The sequence below is a fragment of the Felis catus genome, chromosome A2, assembly GCF_018350175.1.
Source record: "Felis catus isolate Fca126 chromosome A2, F.catus_Fca126_mat1.0, whole genome shotgun sequence".
Taxonomy (NCBI): Eukaryota; Metazoa; Chordata; class Mammalia; order Carnivora; family Felidae; genus Felis; species Felis catus.
In genome coordinates, this window is record NC_058369.1 from 36,709,774 (window position 1) to 36,725,493 (window position 15,720).

Consider the following 15,720-nt stretch of genomic DNA (forward strand, 5'->3'; position numbering starts at 1 on the left):
TTGCCTTTCTGAAACTCATAATAATTGGTGAGATGAGACAAATACATATGAACAAAAAGAAAGCAACAAGCAGCAAAAGAGAAAACAATTCTATCCTGAAATGGAGAATTTCCAGGTGACGAATGACAGCCTCCCCAGATTTTTGATGCACGATGGTGCTAGGAATTGCTTGGACCTCCACCTTCTAGCTCTTTATCTCAGTTCTGTGCAGTTCCAAGGAGGATGTTTCAGTATGCGCACCATGAGATTCAGCTACTGAATTAATAAGAACATGTTTCAGGAATATTTTATTTCCAAATTAAAACAGATTTATTTATTGGTTTCTTTATTTATCTATGTACTTATTTACTTAAGCTAAAGATGGATATATATTCATTAGGCAAGTTTTTGACCACCCAAAAAGTACAAAAAATAGAAATTGAAAATTAGCCATAAGTTCACCACCCTAAATGAGCACCTTTATAACTTTTTATACTCCTAGGCTTTTAAACATGTACACGCAGGTGGGCATCTGGGTGGCTCAGTCGGTTGAGTGTCTGACTTCGGCTCAGGTCATGATCTTGAGTTCATGAGTTCAAGGCCCACCTCAGGCTTGCTGCTGTCAGAGCAGAGCCCGCTTCAGAACACCCAATTCTCTATTGATGTATTGGTGAACAGTTGGGCTTCTTTGATTTTTTTGGCTTTATTTACAATTTTAAAACCAGATCTAAAAAGAAGTCACACCATCCCTGCAGCATCCTGGTCCTCACAGCTTCAACGAGTTTGTGCATTTGGGTGCATGGGTGGCTCAGTCAGTTAAGCATCCAGTTCTGCACTGTCAGCACAGAGCCTGCTTGGGAGTCTGTCTCCCTCTCTCTCTCTTCCCCTCCCCCACTTCTCTCTCTCAAAACAAATGTTTAAAAAAACTAAAAAAAAAAAAGGAGTTTGTGCTTCCTAATAATTTCCCACTGAAAACTCAGGTTGGGGATAAGAACACAAATACTGCTTGCATATTTCGTAGCTAAAAGCTTGTGAGTGAGCAAACGTTCATTAATTTTGTAATAAGAAGAACACATACTCATGTTTGTTAAGCACTTTCTGTTTGAGGTCTCACTTAGTTGGTCACTTGATGAAGCAAAGCCCTGTTGTTCCTCATGTGAGGAAACTGAGGCCCAGAGAGGGGAAATGAATTGCTTGAGGTTATATGGCCAATAAGTCAGGAGCTAACATTTGATCCCAGGACTTTCTGACTCTGAGAATGGAAGCCTCATCCACCATACAGGAGGCCCAGGCTTTTTTGGTACTTTTGTTATTAATAAAATGGCTTAGGTAGATTGCACTGATTTCCAGGGTTCTTAAGAGGGACTTTAAAATTAAATCACAGTAACATTAGACCAATCAACAACCATAGTTGCAGGTACTTGGTTGTCCAAGGTTAATTGTGTGTTCTTTCTAAAGCACACTTTAGATAACCAAGAACTGTTAATGAGAATCACAGGCAGCTGTTGATACACTCCAAGTTACTCTGTCCTTTTTTTTTTAAGTTTATTGGAGAGAGAGAGAGAGAGAGAGAGAGAGAGCGCGCGCGTGAGCAGGGAGGGGCAGAGAGAGAGAGGGAGACAGAACCTGAAGCAGGCTCCAGGCTCCAAGCTGTCAGCACAGAGCCCCATGTTGGGCTTGAACTCATGAACGGTGAGATCATGACCTGAGCTGAAGTCAGACGCTCAACCCACTTAGCCACACAGGTGCCCCAGTCTGCCCCTTTTTAAAGGGTACCAAAGCATTATCCATTTCTTTTTTTTTTTCCTTTTTTTTCTTTTTTTTTCTTTTTTAGCATTATCCATTTCTATGTGAGCCCCAGACACACACCTCTACCCCGAAAGCACTTAACACATAAAGAACAACAGGGTGACCTGCGACTTCACGCTTCCATGGAGAATGTTTATTATAACTGAAGCCTCACCTTTTCATTTAACCCCATGGCCTTTGCACATATATCGAGATAAAAATTAAAAGCCTTTTCTTTCACCACTCAACCAAGACTACTGTTTTTTTTATTCTCAAATGTAGCGCAAAAGCACTAGAATATTATCTTCAGTCTTTGCCTATGTCACATGATGTAAATAACAATAAATCAGTGTTTTATTGGGGTGCCTGGGTGGCTCAGTTGGTTAGGCAACCAACTTCAGCTCAGGTCATGATCTCGCCTCTTGTCGGTTGGAAGCCCATCTCAGGCTCTGTGCTGACAGAGCTTGGAGCCTGCTTCAGATTCTGACTCCCTCTCTCTGTGCCCCTCCTCTGCTCATGCTCTGTCTTTCTCTTTCAAAAATAAAGAAACATTAAAAAAAATTTTAAAAAATCAGTGCCTTATTGTAAGTGTGCTAGTTTTGATGTCCTGAAATTAGAAACAAACAAACAAACAAACTACAAACTTAAGTACTTACATTTAAATACAACACAGGTTGATACTAAGTTAAATCGTAGGAAATTGCCTTCTGGGGTTAAAGGTCAAATATCGGCAGTTTCATAGGGTTCAGCCTCAAATGAAGCGGTTGCTGATGATTAGCTGTGAACATGAATCTGTGTCACTAGGCTAACTGTGCTTGCTTGCAGATTTCGGAAGTAATGTAATTGAATGGGAACCTCCTGATGATACGTACGTAATTGTCTTTTGAGGGTATATCGCTAAGCTTTTTTATACGTGAAAATGCTTTTTAATAATGTTCTTTTGGCACGTCACGAACTAAAACACCTTGGAAAGAGGCCAGTGTTGTAGTCCAACCCCTTAGTGAATAGTGTGAGTCCAGTGGAATCTTAAATCTAAGTGTTCAGGGAGTATCGTCTTTCCTTCCAAAGGGCAAGGACACTCCATGGGAGATAAAACCCATGTTTTATAGTTAGTTTGTAGCCATGTTACCTAATCACAAAGATCCCAGTCTTGTTAGAGGGGCTATTTTGGTAGTGACTTTGGGAAGGACTCTTTTTCACTGGAGAGGTTGCAAACTGACATGGTGTTTTCTGACTTGCTGGAGGTTAAAAGTTGGAAATATTAACATAAACATCTGGATTCATGTGTGGGTGTACCTGAGTGTATTTTCAGGAAAGATTCAAAATCCAGCCTGTACAATTTGATGTTAATACAGTATTTCTAAAAGGATATTTCTAAGTGTTATTCTAGATGTAACAATTTTTCCCCCATAGACTGGCCACTCTAATAAGTCTACGTCCTTTCCATGCTTCTAGGATTATTTCATTAAAAATTCATGATTTCTTTAAAAAATGAATAAAACAAGGAAACAAAATTTCCATTAGCTCAACATAGTTTTCCTCTCCACCCCAGTAATGAATAGAAGCTCATCCAGTTTCATTTTTCCATATGTCTGTTTCGATTTGGGTGCCTAGTTGACTCATGGCAACCCCCTTTCTGCTTAGCAGCAAGAAATGATAAAAATTGAAGGAACTTAGAGAACTTCTGGTCCAGGAGTTACAAACTGAAACGCCTAGAGGAGCCAGGCAAGAAGATAAATGAGCACAACTGTTCAAGTGTTAACAGTGGAGAATGGTTGTTCTCTACAAGACTGTGGCACTTTGGAAAGTATACGCCCTGTCCCGTGGTAGCCCTCACTGCTCAGTAATAATGTTTTGGGAATAGTGTTACCAGATTTTCTTTCTAAGAGAAGACAGAGTCCTGGATTTTTAGAAAACCTCTTGATTATTAAATGTTGACGACTAATTTGGAACCATTTGAGCCCTTGGCCAAACAAAACGTATCTGTAGACCTGATATGACTCAAGGGCCACCACTTGGAGACCCCTGATCCATTTCAGCCTTTTTACTTCACGGATCGGGAAAGTGAGGCTCAGACAGTCAAGGTGATTTGCCCAAGAACACGCGGTCATTTAATAGTGGAACAGGAAGTGGAATCTTGGCTGCTTGGCTTATGGCCTAGGACTTTTCTAATACAAACATCTGCTTCTATTTTCTTGCTAACATTTAAATGATGTTCCTAATTACATGATTTCAAATGCTGTATGTTGTTTAAACAAATGAAGATGATACTCACTGTCTTTGGAGCACACAATCTGTACTCCAATAAATGGCTTTTCAGTCACATGATCATATAATCTAAATTGGTTCTAACATTTATAGAAGACCAGTATAATTCTACTACATTCATGTACTAAGGAAACTTTCTGCATCTCCACTCCTCTACATTTTCTCTCCCTGCATCTCTTTACTAAATTTGGCCAAGGAAAGAGAAACAGTAAAATATTTAAGAGGAACCTTGTGGACTTCTCTACCATGCATAAGAACTAGTTGGGCAGGAAAAGCAAAATACAGTTGTGAATTGGCAACTGTAAAAACTAAGCCATGCATACAGAGCATGTCGGCGCAGTTTGCTTGTTTTGCCAAAGCAAACAAAATACACAGTAAACTTATAAGGACCTTAGCACACTTTGGAGAAGGAGTAGAGATAATTTTTCTAAGAGTCTCAGAAACTGGAAACCTCCATTGTAAATCTGAGATTTTTTTTTCCTTTTTCAGAAATGTTTTCAAAATACAGACTATCTCAAAATATAACAAAAATCCCTAAAGCTACCCATCAGGATTGGAAGTTTTAACACGTTTGTCCATTGTCCTTTGTTTTCAATCAGAAGAAATAGAACTTTACAGAAGAGTGAAGTTCCTTGTGTTTCCTAGTCCCTGTTTTTTCGTTTTTTTTTTTTTCAACGTTTATTTATTTTTGGGACAGAGAGAGACAGAGCATGAACGGGGGAGGGGCAGAGAGAGAGGGAGACACAGAATCGGAAACAGGCTCCAGGCTCTGAGCCATCAGCCCAGGGCCTGACGCGGGGCTCGAACTCCCCGACCGCGAGATCGTGACCTGGCTGAAGTCGGACGCTTAACCGACTGCGCCACCCAGGCGCCCCATCGTGTTTTTTTTTTTTTTTAAGTAAACTCTGCACCCAACATGGGGCTTTCAAACTCACGACCCTGAGATACAGAGTCTCACGCTCCACTGACTGAGCCAGCCAGGCACCCCAACCGGAGACTCTTTCTTACCTCCAACTCCACAAGAGTAACTATTATTATGAAATTTGCATGAATCCTTCCAAATTTCCGTAGAGATATAGGCATCTATGAATATTACATAGTGTTGTTTTATTTGTGTCTTAAAGTTTACATGTGTGATATCTGACCACACATAAGTTATCATAGCCTGTGTGTTTTATTAAATAGCCAGTCTTTTTTACAAAGTCTATCCAGGTTGAGGTGTATGGATCCAGTATGATATTCTACATTTCACTTGTCCTTTTTAGTGAATGGTTGTCTAGGCCATTTCTAATATTTGAATCATTTTATTTTAAAATATTTAAAGTAGGAACCAATTTTCCTTTAAAAAATGTCACCCTGGGGAGGCACCTGGGTGGCTCAGTCGGTTAAGCATCTAACTCCGGCTCAGGTCATGATCTCATGGTTCCTTGAGTTTGAGCATGTGTCGGGATCTGTGATGACAAGGCTCAGAGCCTGGACCTGCTTTGGATTCTGTGTCTCTCTCTCTCTCTCTCAAAAATAAATAAACATTAAAAAAAAGAAAGAAAGAATGACAGTCAGTATTGAACCAGTGGTTTACTATCCTATCCAAAGGGTGAGGAGAAGTAAAAAAATATTCTATACTATTTTCGAGACCCAGAACTTCTGACCCCTCTAGTATGTCAGGGAGTCCATTGGTCCTGTTGTATGGAAATTTTGTTAAGGATGGTGGTTTTATGAGGAAAGCATCCATGGCTCTTGTGAGATTCTCAAAGAGATGTGTGCTCTCCAAAAGATGAAGAACTGTCATTTTTAAATGTTTCCTAACTATGGGAAGTAATCGTTGGTTTCTGCAATTCCTCTGCCTCTCAGCAGTTTTTGAAGGAATTGCTGCCTTTCACTGCGTCTTAAATTTAATTTAATTTAACATTTAAGTGTTGAGAATGCATTTACTGCCAGCAGCACGGACAGATTGCCAGAAGCAGAGACAAGAGTCAATGAGGAAAGGCCCGTTCTCACTGACCTGAAAGTTTACTGAAGAAAGGCAGTATGCAAAGCCTAGGGCGACACTTCTCAAATGTGTCACTATGGTCAATCTGGTTAGAAAATTCTGTGCTATGGAAGCTTTCCTATGCGTTATAGGATGTTTAGCAGCATCCTTGGCCTCTACCCACTAGAAGCTAGTAGACTCTTCGTCACAGGTTGTGATAACCAGAGCGTCTCCAGGCATTGCCAGATGTCCCATGAAGGGCAAACTCTACCCCTGGTTTAGTGTGATGAGCAATGACAAAGGGAAGTGTGGATTTCAGTTCATAACACACTTCGTTTAATGAGCAATCTATGCAAAATAAAGGCGTTAGTTCATGCAGGGCAAGAAACATAGACTGGAATACTTAGAAAAGGATATTCTTGGCAATGTTACAAATTATTTTATGACCTTGGCGACTCATTCAGTTCTTCTGGGCCTCAGTTCCTTTCTTTGTAAAATGGGATAGTTAGATAGTTATAGCTCTAAAATTCAACAGTATCCCTGGAGAATCTGAATCCTTGGGGAATTATCAGGATGGGGTAGGGAACTAGCATTTGGAAACTGCTGCTATTTTGGGAAAAATAAACACAGGAAAGTGCTCTGCTAAATATTGTATGTCATTGAAAGCAACCTTTTTATTAGAAAACATAGCCTCTGGGTGCATTTGCCACATCACTTCTTTTTAAATGATCTTGTCAATTGCCTTCCTCATTATAAAGCAATCTTGTAGACTCTATTAACAGGAATTGGAGGCTGTTTATCTCTCTTGTAAATTTTGTCTTCAGGAAAGGGGGCTAGATTTATAGCCAATGCCATATTAAGAGCTCTTTCTCTTAGCCACAGAATGGATACAGCCAATGATGGCTTCTCTTGACCACTCAAACAATGTGATCTTGGATGGATTGTCCTGAAAAATAGAGTAACGCAGGTTCTGCCAACAATGTATCTTTGATTTTTACTCTGCCAATGGTGATCTGGTCTATTTGTACCTAAATGGACTCCAGAAATAGGTCATCATGTAAGCAACTGCTTAGCCAGCCATTAAACACCTCTGGGTTTTAGTTTCTTAATCTCATGGTCAGGATTTCAAATGGGTGGGAAGGAGATTTGGTACCAAACATTCTCAGACTCTCCCCTGTGGTCACTACGCACCTGCTACTATCTCTGCCTAGAATTCATTTCCCCCAGGTCTTTGTTTGGCTGACTTATTCTCATTACTCAGGAACCAGCAAAAAGATCACCTAGTCAGAGAGTATTTTCCTGCCCACTCTAGATGAAATAGTCCTCTACACCTGTCTCTTGTTTTGCCTGGTTATTAAGTGTCTTCCCTACTACAAGAGAAGCTCGAAAAACATGGATGTTATTTTGATTCATTGATTGCTGTGTGGCCAGCACCTAGAACAGAAGTGACATAGAGCAGGCGTTCAAGGAGTTCTTCTTCCTCTTCTTCCTCTTCCTCTTCTTCTTCTCCTTCTCCTCCTCCTCCTTCTCATGCTTTTAGTGTAATCTTTAAGATCTCTTTTTCCAACACCAGGTCATGCCAATTTGACTCTGTTTTCTTTTAAATGTTTTATAGTTTTTCATTTCATGTTGAGTTAATTTTTTTTATAAAGTGTGAGGTTTAGGTAAGAGGTTAATTTTTTTTAATGTTTATTTGTTTTTGAGAGAGAGAGAGACAGACAGACAGAGCATGAGCAGGGGAGGAGCAGAGGGAGAGGCAGACACAGAATCTGAAGCAGGCTCCAGGCTCTGAGCTGTCAGCACAGAGCCTGGTGCGGGGCTTGAACTCGCAAACCGTGAGATCATGACCTGAACTGAAGTCGGATACTTAACCGACTGAGCCACCCAGGTGTCCCAAGAGGTTAATTTTTTAAAACATTTGAATGTCTAACTGTTCTAATAACACTTACCGTAAAGGCTAGCATTTCTCACTTGAGTTGTCTTTGTCCTTTGTGAAAACTCCACAGGCCATTTTTGTGTATTTCTGGACTCTCCATGTGGTTCTATGCATCTATGTGTATATCCCTTAGCCAATATCACGCTGTCTTGATTGCTACAGCTTTATGGTAAATCTTAACACAAAGTAGTGTGGTTCCTCCAACTTTGTCTTACTTTTTTAAGACTAAGTATCTTTGGATGAACGAATGAATTAAATGCTTTCTTTCCCCACTTTGCCTTGTTAACTCCTGTTAACCATTGAGATTTTAGCTCAGACATCATAGCCTCAGAGAAGTCTTTCCAGAAAATCCAGGCTGTGCTACATCACTGTCTGTACACTCTGGATAATACCAAGAACTTCTCGGTCCCCTTGGTACCTTCTTGCTTCTCGTTTGGGGATGGTTGTGTCCCCCAGAGGACATATGGCAATGTCTGGAGACATTTGGGGGGGGTCACAATTGGAGGGGAGGGGGTGTGAGGTTCTCCAGGTGTGTAGAGGCCAGGGATGCTATTATACATCCTACAATACACAGGTCAGCCCCTCAACAACAAGGAATTATCCAGCCCCAAATGTCAATACTACTGAGGTTGAGAAATGCTGCCTTAAACAAATTGGTAATTTTACATTTACTGGTGTAACTCGTTGCTTAATGTCTGACTCCCCTACTAGACTGTAAAATAATGACTAGAATTTAGGTTTTAAAACCCATGAAACCTTATCCAGCCACTTTAAAATTGGGACCACCAGGCAGCTCACTTAGCTGTTGACTTTGCCAGTTCCTAGATGGAGCTGATAAGGAATTATATTAGAAAGAAGCCAAACATTAGTTCTCTTTGGTAGAAACACAGCAGAGTAGATATTTAACCATTTAACTGTGCCTAACAGAGCGTGTGAAGTAAACTCCAAAATACAAAAAGCCAAATACTGGAAAGTACTCAAGTGTTAATATATAAAATGTTCAACCATAGGAACACATGAAAGAATTTTGCAGTGGCTTTATTATAAGTAAGACATGTCATACCTTTGGCTTCGGGTATTGATGAGGGGATAAGCAAATTGACTCCAGAAGGACCTAAGCATAAAATGTATAAAACAACATCCCTCCATCTGACAGAATGCTTTTAATAAGTATTCAAAATATCCAAGGATTCAGTTTTTGATTGGATACTTTTCACTAACAGAGTCTATCTAAGTTGATGGAGGCTTGATGTAGCATTGACTGTTTGGCTGACAATGTGCTTCATTCAAACAGATACATCACCGAGAGACTGGAAATACATGCGTTGAATTGGATTTAAAGGAAAAAAAAAAGATTTACTGTAATCCTCATTGTCTTTAAAGTTATCCACAAAGGCCTCCTTATTGGCTTACTTTAGGGATTCAAAAGACTTAAAATGTCTGCCCTTCTCTACATCCACAATAATTTGAAGTGAGAGACCGTTAGGAGACAGATGGTAACAGAAACTTTGTTTATTTTCTTCTTATTTTTGATTTTAATCTTTTCAAGTTTCCAAGGACTCAAAACAGATGTTTGCGACCTGCTTTTTTTCAAGCGGGAAAGAAAAGCTGACCCAAAAGTGTTAGGGAGAAATCTGTTTAATCAGTACTTAGATTTGATCTACCAAGTTCCCAGATAGTCTTTTAATCATCAAGACAAATCATGACACACATTTTTAAACAATCTTCTTTACTATGTGAACCTCTTTTCTAAAGAAGGACACTGTGTAAAAATGCTCTGTATCAGTCTTAAAGCCGACCTCAACTATTCACTTCAGTGCCCATTTATAGGGGGTTCTATTTATAATCTCCAGGATCCAGATGACATCTTTTATTCTTCACAATTACACTCAAAGGAAAGGAAAAGAAATGAGAGTTCTCTTTTGACACCCACTCTCCCGCCCCTGAACCTCAAACCTCTGGAATTTACCACTTATGATCAGTGGTCCTTATCCAGGGACAAGTTTGTCCTTAGGGAACATTTGGCAATGCCTGGAAATATGTTTTGGTTGTCACAACTGGCCAGGGTGGGGATGGAGATGTGCTCCTGGAATCTAGTGGGTAGAAGCTAGGGGCGCTCCTAAATATCCCACAGTGTACAAGACAGCCCCCGTAACAAAGAATTATCTAGCCCAAAATGTCCATAATGCCAAAGTTTAGAAACCCTGATCTATGATTTTTATCACTAGCATTAATGGAATCAAATGTGGACCTGTTTGATAGATGGGTTTTAGTAGAGTATTTTTAAAACAAGATTAGCCTTTACTTATCTTTCATGCAGGTTAAAATATTAATGGGGCAATCAATGATTTCCTCAAGACTGCCAACATCAAGACTCCATTACTGACCTTTCAAAATAACTCCTCTATTTTGGTATCTGGGGAAACCATGTGATTATAGCCGGTGCAAGTTCCCCTGGAAGAATCATCCAAGAAAATCCGGAGTTGGCACCTTCTCTACGACTTTAGAGTAAAAGCTATTGATTTTCTAGCATCCTTTATTTTTTTTAAATGGGCTACCCACTGTTGTGGGTAAGTTTTTATTTTAAAAATGCCAAAATAACAAAGTGCTGGCTGAAATGGTATCCTTGAGGGTTGAATATTTTTAGAACTGTACTATCCCTAAAGATGTGGGCCGAAGGGAATGAAGCACCAGTCAATCTACTTCCTGGTGTTACCCAATAATTGTGTTTTGTGTACAGGAAGTGCTTGATAAACGATCACTGGCCAATTTGTCCCACAGTGGATTCTCCCAAAGGCAGTCCCACCCCAAGAATCATGTTCTCCCTCTAGACAGAGCTGAAGAAGTGGGGTAGAGTGGAGGAAAGGGAACAAAGGTGAGATTTCAGGTCCAGCCCCATAACCTGCATGACCATGCAAGGAGTAATGGAACAGAAATTGTACCTCAGACCTTATCCCACCGGGAGGAAGAGTTGCTGCTTCTATACTTTTACCAGTCACTGGCTTCTTTGGGTGGAGGGAAGAAATACCCACGTCCTTTGACTTTCCAGGGAAGGGGCTGCAGTTCCCAAAGGCATTCCTCTGAAGACAGTCCCATGTGGGAAGAGTGAAGAGTCAAGCAGGAGACGCTGGTGGGAATAGGGACCTGCCACTTGCACTGCAGCACACACAGTTTATAGAATCTGGAATCTTCCTTCATTCTGTCAGTCACTCATTCAGTGAATACCTTTTGAATCTCCACTGTGTGCCATGAGCTGTGCTGTGAGCTGGAAATAAATGGTGCACATAAAATGTGCACAGCAAATAGGTGAGGGCAGCGTGGTGCAGGAGTAGGGGGCGAGCCCACAGTGGGAGAGACACCTAACAGCCTGGAGAAATGATCATGGAGGAGAACATAATGAGTTTGAGACTTGAAAGATGAGAATGAGTTAGCTTGGTGAGATGTCTAGAGCCCAGGGTTGGCCATGAAGATTGTCCTTGGCACAGGCACCAAGGTGGGTGGCATCCTCTTTGACACTTTGGAAACTAAATATAGTGGAGGAATAGGAAACATGTGTTTCACTTGTGACCCTTTAAGCAAATACTTGTAGGCTCTTCCCTCCCTGAAGCCCAGGACAACATTGCAATATTTCCTGGGAACACCATCCTTTGGGGAGGCGTTTATACCTTTCCCAGCACGTGTAGCAATGAGGACCAGGAAGCTTTTGGGACCTGTTAGGTTGGAGGGTTGAGACCAGGTGGGGCATGATGGGTTTCATCATCAGTGTAGAATGTTTCCAGAGGTGAGATGTCTTAAAGTGGCAGAAATAAGGACAAACATAGGCCAAGGAACCTGCCACTCTCAACTTACCAGATGAATGGTGTTTATGGGTACCCAGAACAACGGAAGGGTCCTAAAGGCACTCCGCTGGGGCTGGCATCAACCCTCCACCATTGGGATTCAAGGGAGGGGTTGTGATGGTTATGGCAGCAGAAGATACAGAACAGTTGGGGACAATGGTTTGTTTGGTTTTTTTTTCAGAGGCTAGTTCTGAGTTTCCAGGGTAATGGTTTCTTTTCCCTTCCTGCCATATTTTTCATAAATTCCTGGGGGGTTTTGAGGTTGTCTGTTTTTTTGCCTATAGGAATGACAGAGTCCATCTGATCTTTTGTTTGCTATTCACCAGGGTGTAGGGATTGCCACTCAATCCATACTCCTAGTTGTATGCTATAAACATACAAGGGTCTTTTTTCAAGGTTGTATTTTTAAGTAATCTCTTCACCCAACATGGGGCTCGAACTCGCCTGAAATCAAGAACCCTGAGATCAAGAGTCACATGCTCTACCAACTGAGCCAGCCAGGTGCCTCAACATATGAGTGTCTTACTAGAGGCTCTTATTTTGTGCGAATAGCCTTGATGAAGGACTAAGATATAACCTGGGAAAATAAATTCACACGTACAGCTTCCAGCTCCATTATCGATGCCTGCATCAAGTGCATCTCTGGCAGCACGATGTGATCTTAGCCTATTACCACTGCCAAGTGTTTCATGAAATAAATGAACAAGTACAATTTTCAGCTAGTACCAGGGGGGCACTTCCTTTGTCTTCTCCCATTTGATTGCTGGGAGCTTTCATCTCTTACCCAATGTCAAAGAGAGAGACCTTACTGGGGTAGAGAGGGAGTTAGAAAGAACGGAAGGAGAATGCCACCAATGTCTGCTTCCAAAAGAACACCGGTAGGGTGGAGGCAGGGGACATAGTTTAGCTTACTAAAATGTCTAATCTGGTATTTCAGAGAGGTCTGACAGATAAAGGTCATTCACATCCTATTAAAAAGGCATTACTAAGTAAGTGGGAATTTATATAAAATATTGGCTTAGGTTGACCATCAGTCCTAGTTTGGGTTATTGCCCTGATTTTTCATCTCGCACCACGTCTTCATATGTATTTTAATGAGAAGTTGTGCCAGTGTGAAACCAAGGCTGCTGATCAGATGCTGTTCTCAATCTGAAGCCACAAGGGAAGACTTTAACTAAGCACTTACCCAAATGGTGATGAATGTCATGTTAGTAGAGTCTGAAATGCAAAGATCTTACAGTGTGAGAGCAGAAAATCCTCTTTTTTTTTTTTTTTAATTAAACAAGGATCTCCATTTCACTGCACTTATTGTTTTCCTTTTGTTGGAGAAAAAAAATAAAATTCTACCTATAGTGGATCCAATCGTACTTTTAAAATGAAAGAAATCTCATATTTGTTTTGTATTTTATCACACTGCAGCCCTTCTATAAAATTGGAAATGATGATGACACTTTTAGAATTTATTGGCGTAAGAAAATGGTGAGATTATTTTATAATAGTGTTACTCATTTCTCTTCTATTAATGCTTATCATCCTTATTTCTCATTCTCTAGAGGAGACAGAGGATGACTCCGGCAACTTACATTTTAAGGAATTTATTGGTACCTAGTTTAAGAAAAATGGTCAACATTTCTTTCTTCTTTCCATGATGTTATATAATAACATTGGACTATTCTTGTTCATGGACTTTTTCCATTGGTGAATGTTGCATTTCACACAGTCCAATTTTATTTGAACATTTCATGATTTTAATAAAAACCCCATTTTTAAATGCTTATTTTGCAGTCAGGAGCAAAGAGAGCCTGTGACAGGCAAAACAGACTTTTGCTGAGTGAGGGTGTATGAAAGCTGGTAGGATTGCACATGCTACTAACATAAGAGCTTCTTAAAGGAGGCTTTTTTTTTTTTTAATATAACAAGCAGTCTCCAAAAAAGTATTCGGTGCCATTGTTAGAATAACAGCATTTACACTTGTCAAGGGAAATAAAGAATCATCAGGCTGCTATTTTCCACATTATGCAGCATCGATTTAGTACAGACTGCCATGGAACATTCTCCATACACTTACTATGTAAAAATGTAAATCCCTAATTTAATAATTTTCCTCCAGGCTCCTCCCACCCTCAATTTGTCTTCATTTTTCCAATTCTTTGTAGGAAATTAGGGACCTCATTATTCATGGGTCAGGAAGAATTCAATGAATCATGGAAAAAAGGTAATTTATGAAGGCAAGTCGCTTTCTCATCTCCAATGTGCATAAATAATCATAATTTTATTGTCATGATACAATGACCTGATTTCTATTTATAGCTTTGGCCCTGAGAAAAATTAAGTGCAACATAAATTTCATGTAAAAAGATGAATTTGTGAGTCACTTGTCTGTCAGAGGCGAGCCTTGTTTGGAAGCAACTGAGTATGCCAGTGAATTGCATTGTTTCTTTCTTTTGGAAACAATACAAGCTCAAAGTTATGACATCTACTCCTGCCCTTTGACCAAAAAAAAAAAAATGATTTCAAGAGTGAACACTAAATTATTTCATAGCACAGTTCTTTTTGGTCACTACATCTTGGTTTGACTCTGTATGTTCCTCAAATGTATTATGTATGTGTGTTTATACATGTGTGTTTGTGTGTGTATTCCTCAAAATGTATGTGTATGTGTGTATATACATATGTGTATATATATATATATATGTACACACATACACACATACTAGGAGCATATAGATTCAAAAATGTACATTTATACATATACATGCACATATATAATACAGGCTACATATGCACCTAAGATGTGTATTGTATGTATGGATGTATGTATGGATGTGTATACAGAGATTTTTCCCAAAGTGTGTGCATCTAAATTATGTCATGCATCTACAGATACCCTCCTGCCAGAGATGCATCTGATGACACGGTTTTTTGTTGAAGTTTGATAAAGCAATTTGCTTCTTGGTACTATTGGAAGCTACAGCAACAATTCAGTCTGGCCGCCATTTTTGGTCAAATATTCTTTCTCAATTAGCTAAAGATTTTTTTAAGTTGAGGTATAATATATGTGCAGTGATATGCAGTGATATTATGTGCAAATGCTAAGTGTACAGATTAATGAATATTTATATACGTCTACACCTGTGTAACCACTCTCCAGGTCAAGATGCAGAGCATTTCCAGCCACCCGGAAAGCTCCCTTGTGCCTTTCCCCAAGACGTAACTAATAGTTTTACCTCTTTCACCAAGTATTCGTCTTTCCTGATTCTGAACTCCTTATAAACAGAATCAATAGCCTGAACTCCTGTGTTGGCCTTGCCAAAGGAGCCAACATTAGACTGACTTCTCCTCATTAGCTAAGAATCTTGGATTGCAAACAACAGGAAACTCAATCCAACTTAGCTTAAGAAATATAGACACATTTAATGGCTCACTCACTGTAAAACCTCCGGAGGAGCTTTGGTCCAGAGTTTATGGAGTCACGAGTAATCTACCTCTGTGTCGTGTGCCTCCTCTGGGCATTGACCGTGTTCCCAGAATGGCTCACCTCATCTTTCAACAATTGCTGAGGAAGTTCTAGGCCATACATCCTCATGCTTTACTGTCTAGCCAAAAGAAAGTTCTGTCCTCTGGTGGTTTCCATGGAAGAAGGAGATAACTTCTCTCAGTACCTGGAATCAGTGTGCTTTATTTACCTGCCTCTTCTCAAATCAATCACTATAGTAAGAGAAAAGAAGTACATTTATTTGAAAGCTATGGAAGCCCATCCCCAGAAAGATGAAGTCAGTCATACCTAAACCTCATGACTACAAATGTGGAGTGCTCATTCTTTAGAGGAAAACTGGATGTGGTTGCTGGAGGAAAACAAACAAATAGCCACAACAAAAAAGTCTAGCTTATAGTAGCCACTTGAAATATCAGTATCTTTCTCTAAAATGAGAAATCCTTTC

At 40.0% G+C, this 15,720-nt stretch overlaps 1 protein-coding gene across 3 annotated transcripts in view; it reads right to left on the reverse strand.

Moving 5' to 3' along the window:
• The window catches only part of LOC111559441 (transport and Golgi organization protein 1 homolog), a 25,507-nt gene continuing 9,787 nt past the window's right edge, over positions 1 to 15,720 (reverse strand). Inside the window, exon 7 of one of the 3 annotated variants that reach the window (XM_045053182.1) lies at positions 1 to 255. The gene's annotated coding sequence lies outside the window, so the exon portion shown is untranslated. Of the gene's footprint in view, positions 256 to 8,962; positions 11,206 to 11,938; positions 15,488 to 15,720 lie in introns of those variants that run through there. The other 2 variants (XM_045053181.1, XM_045053180.1) reach the window with 2 other exon arrangements.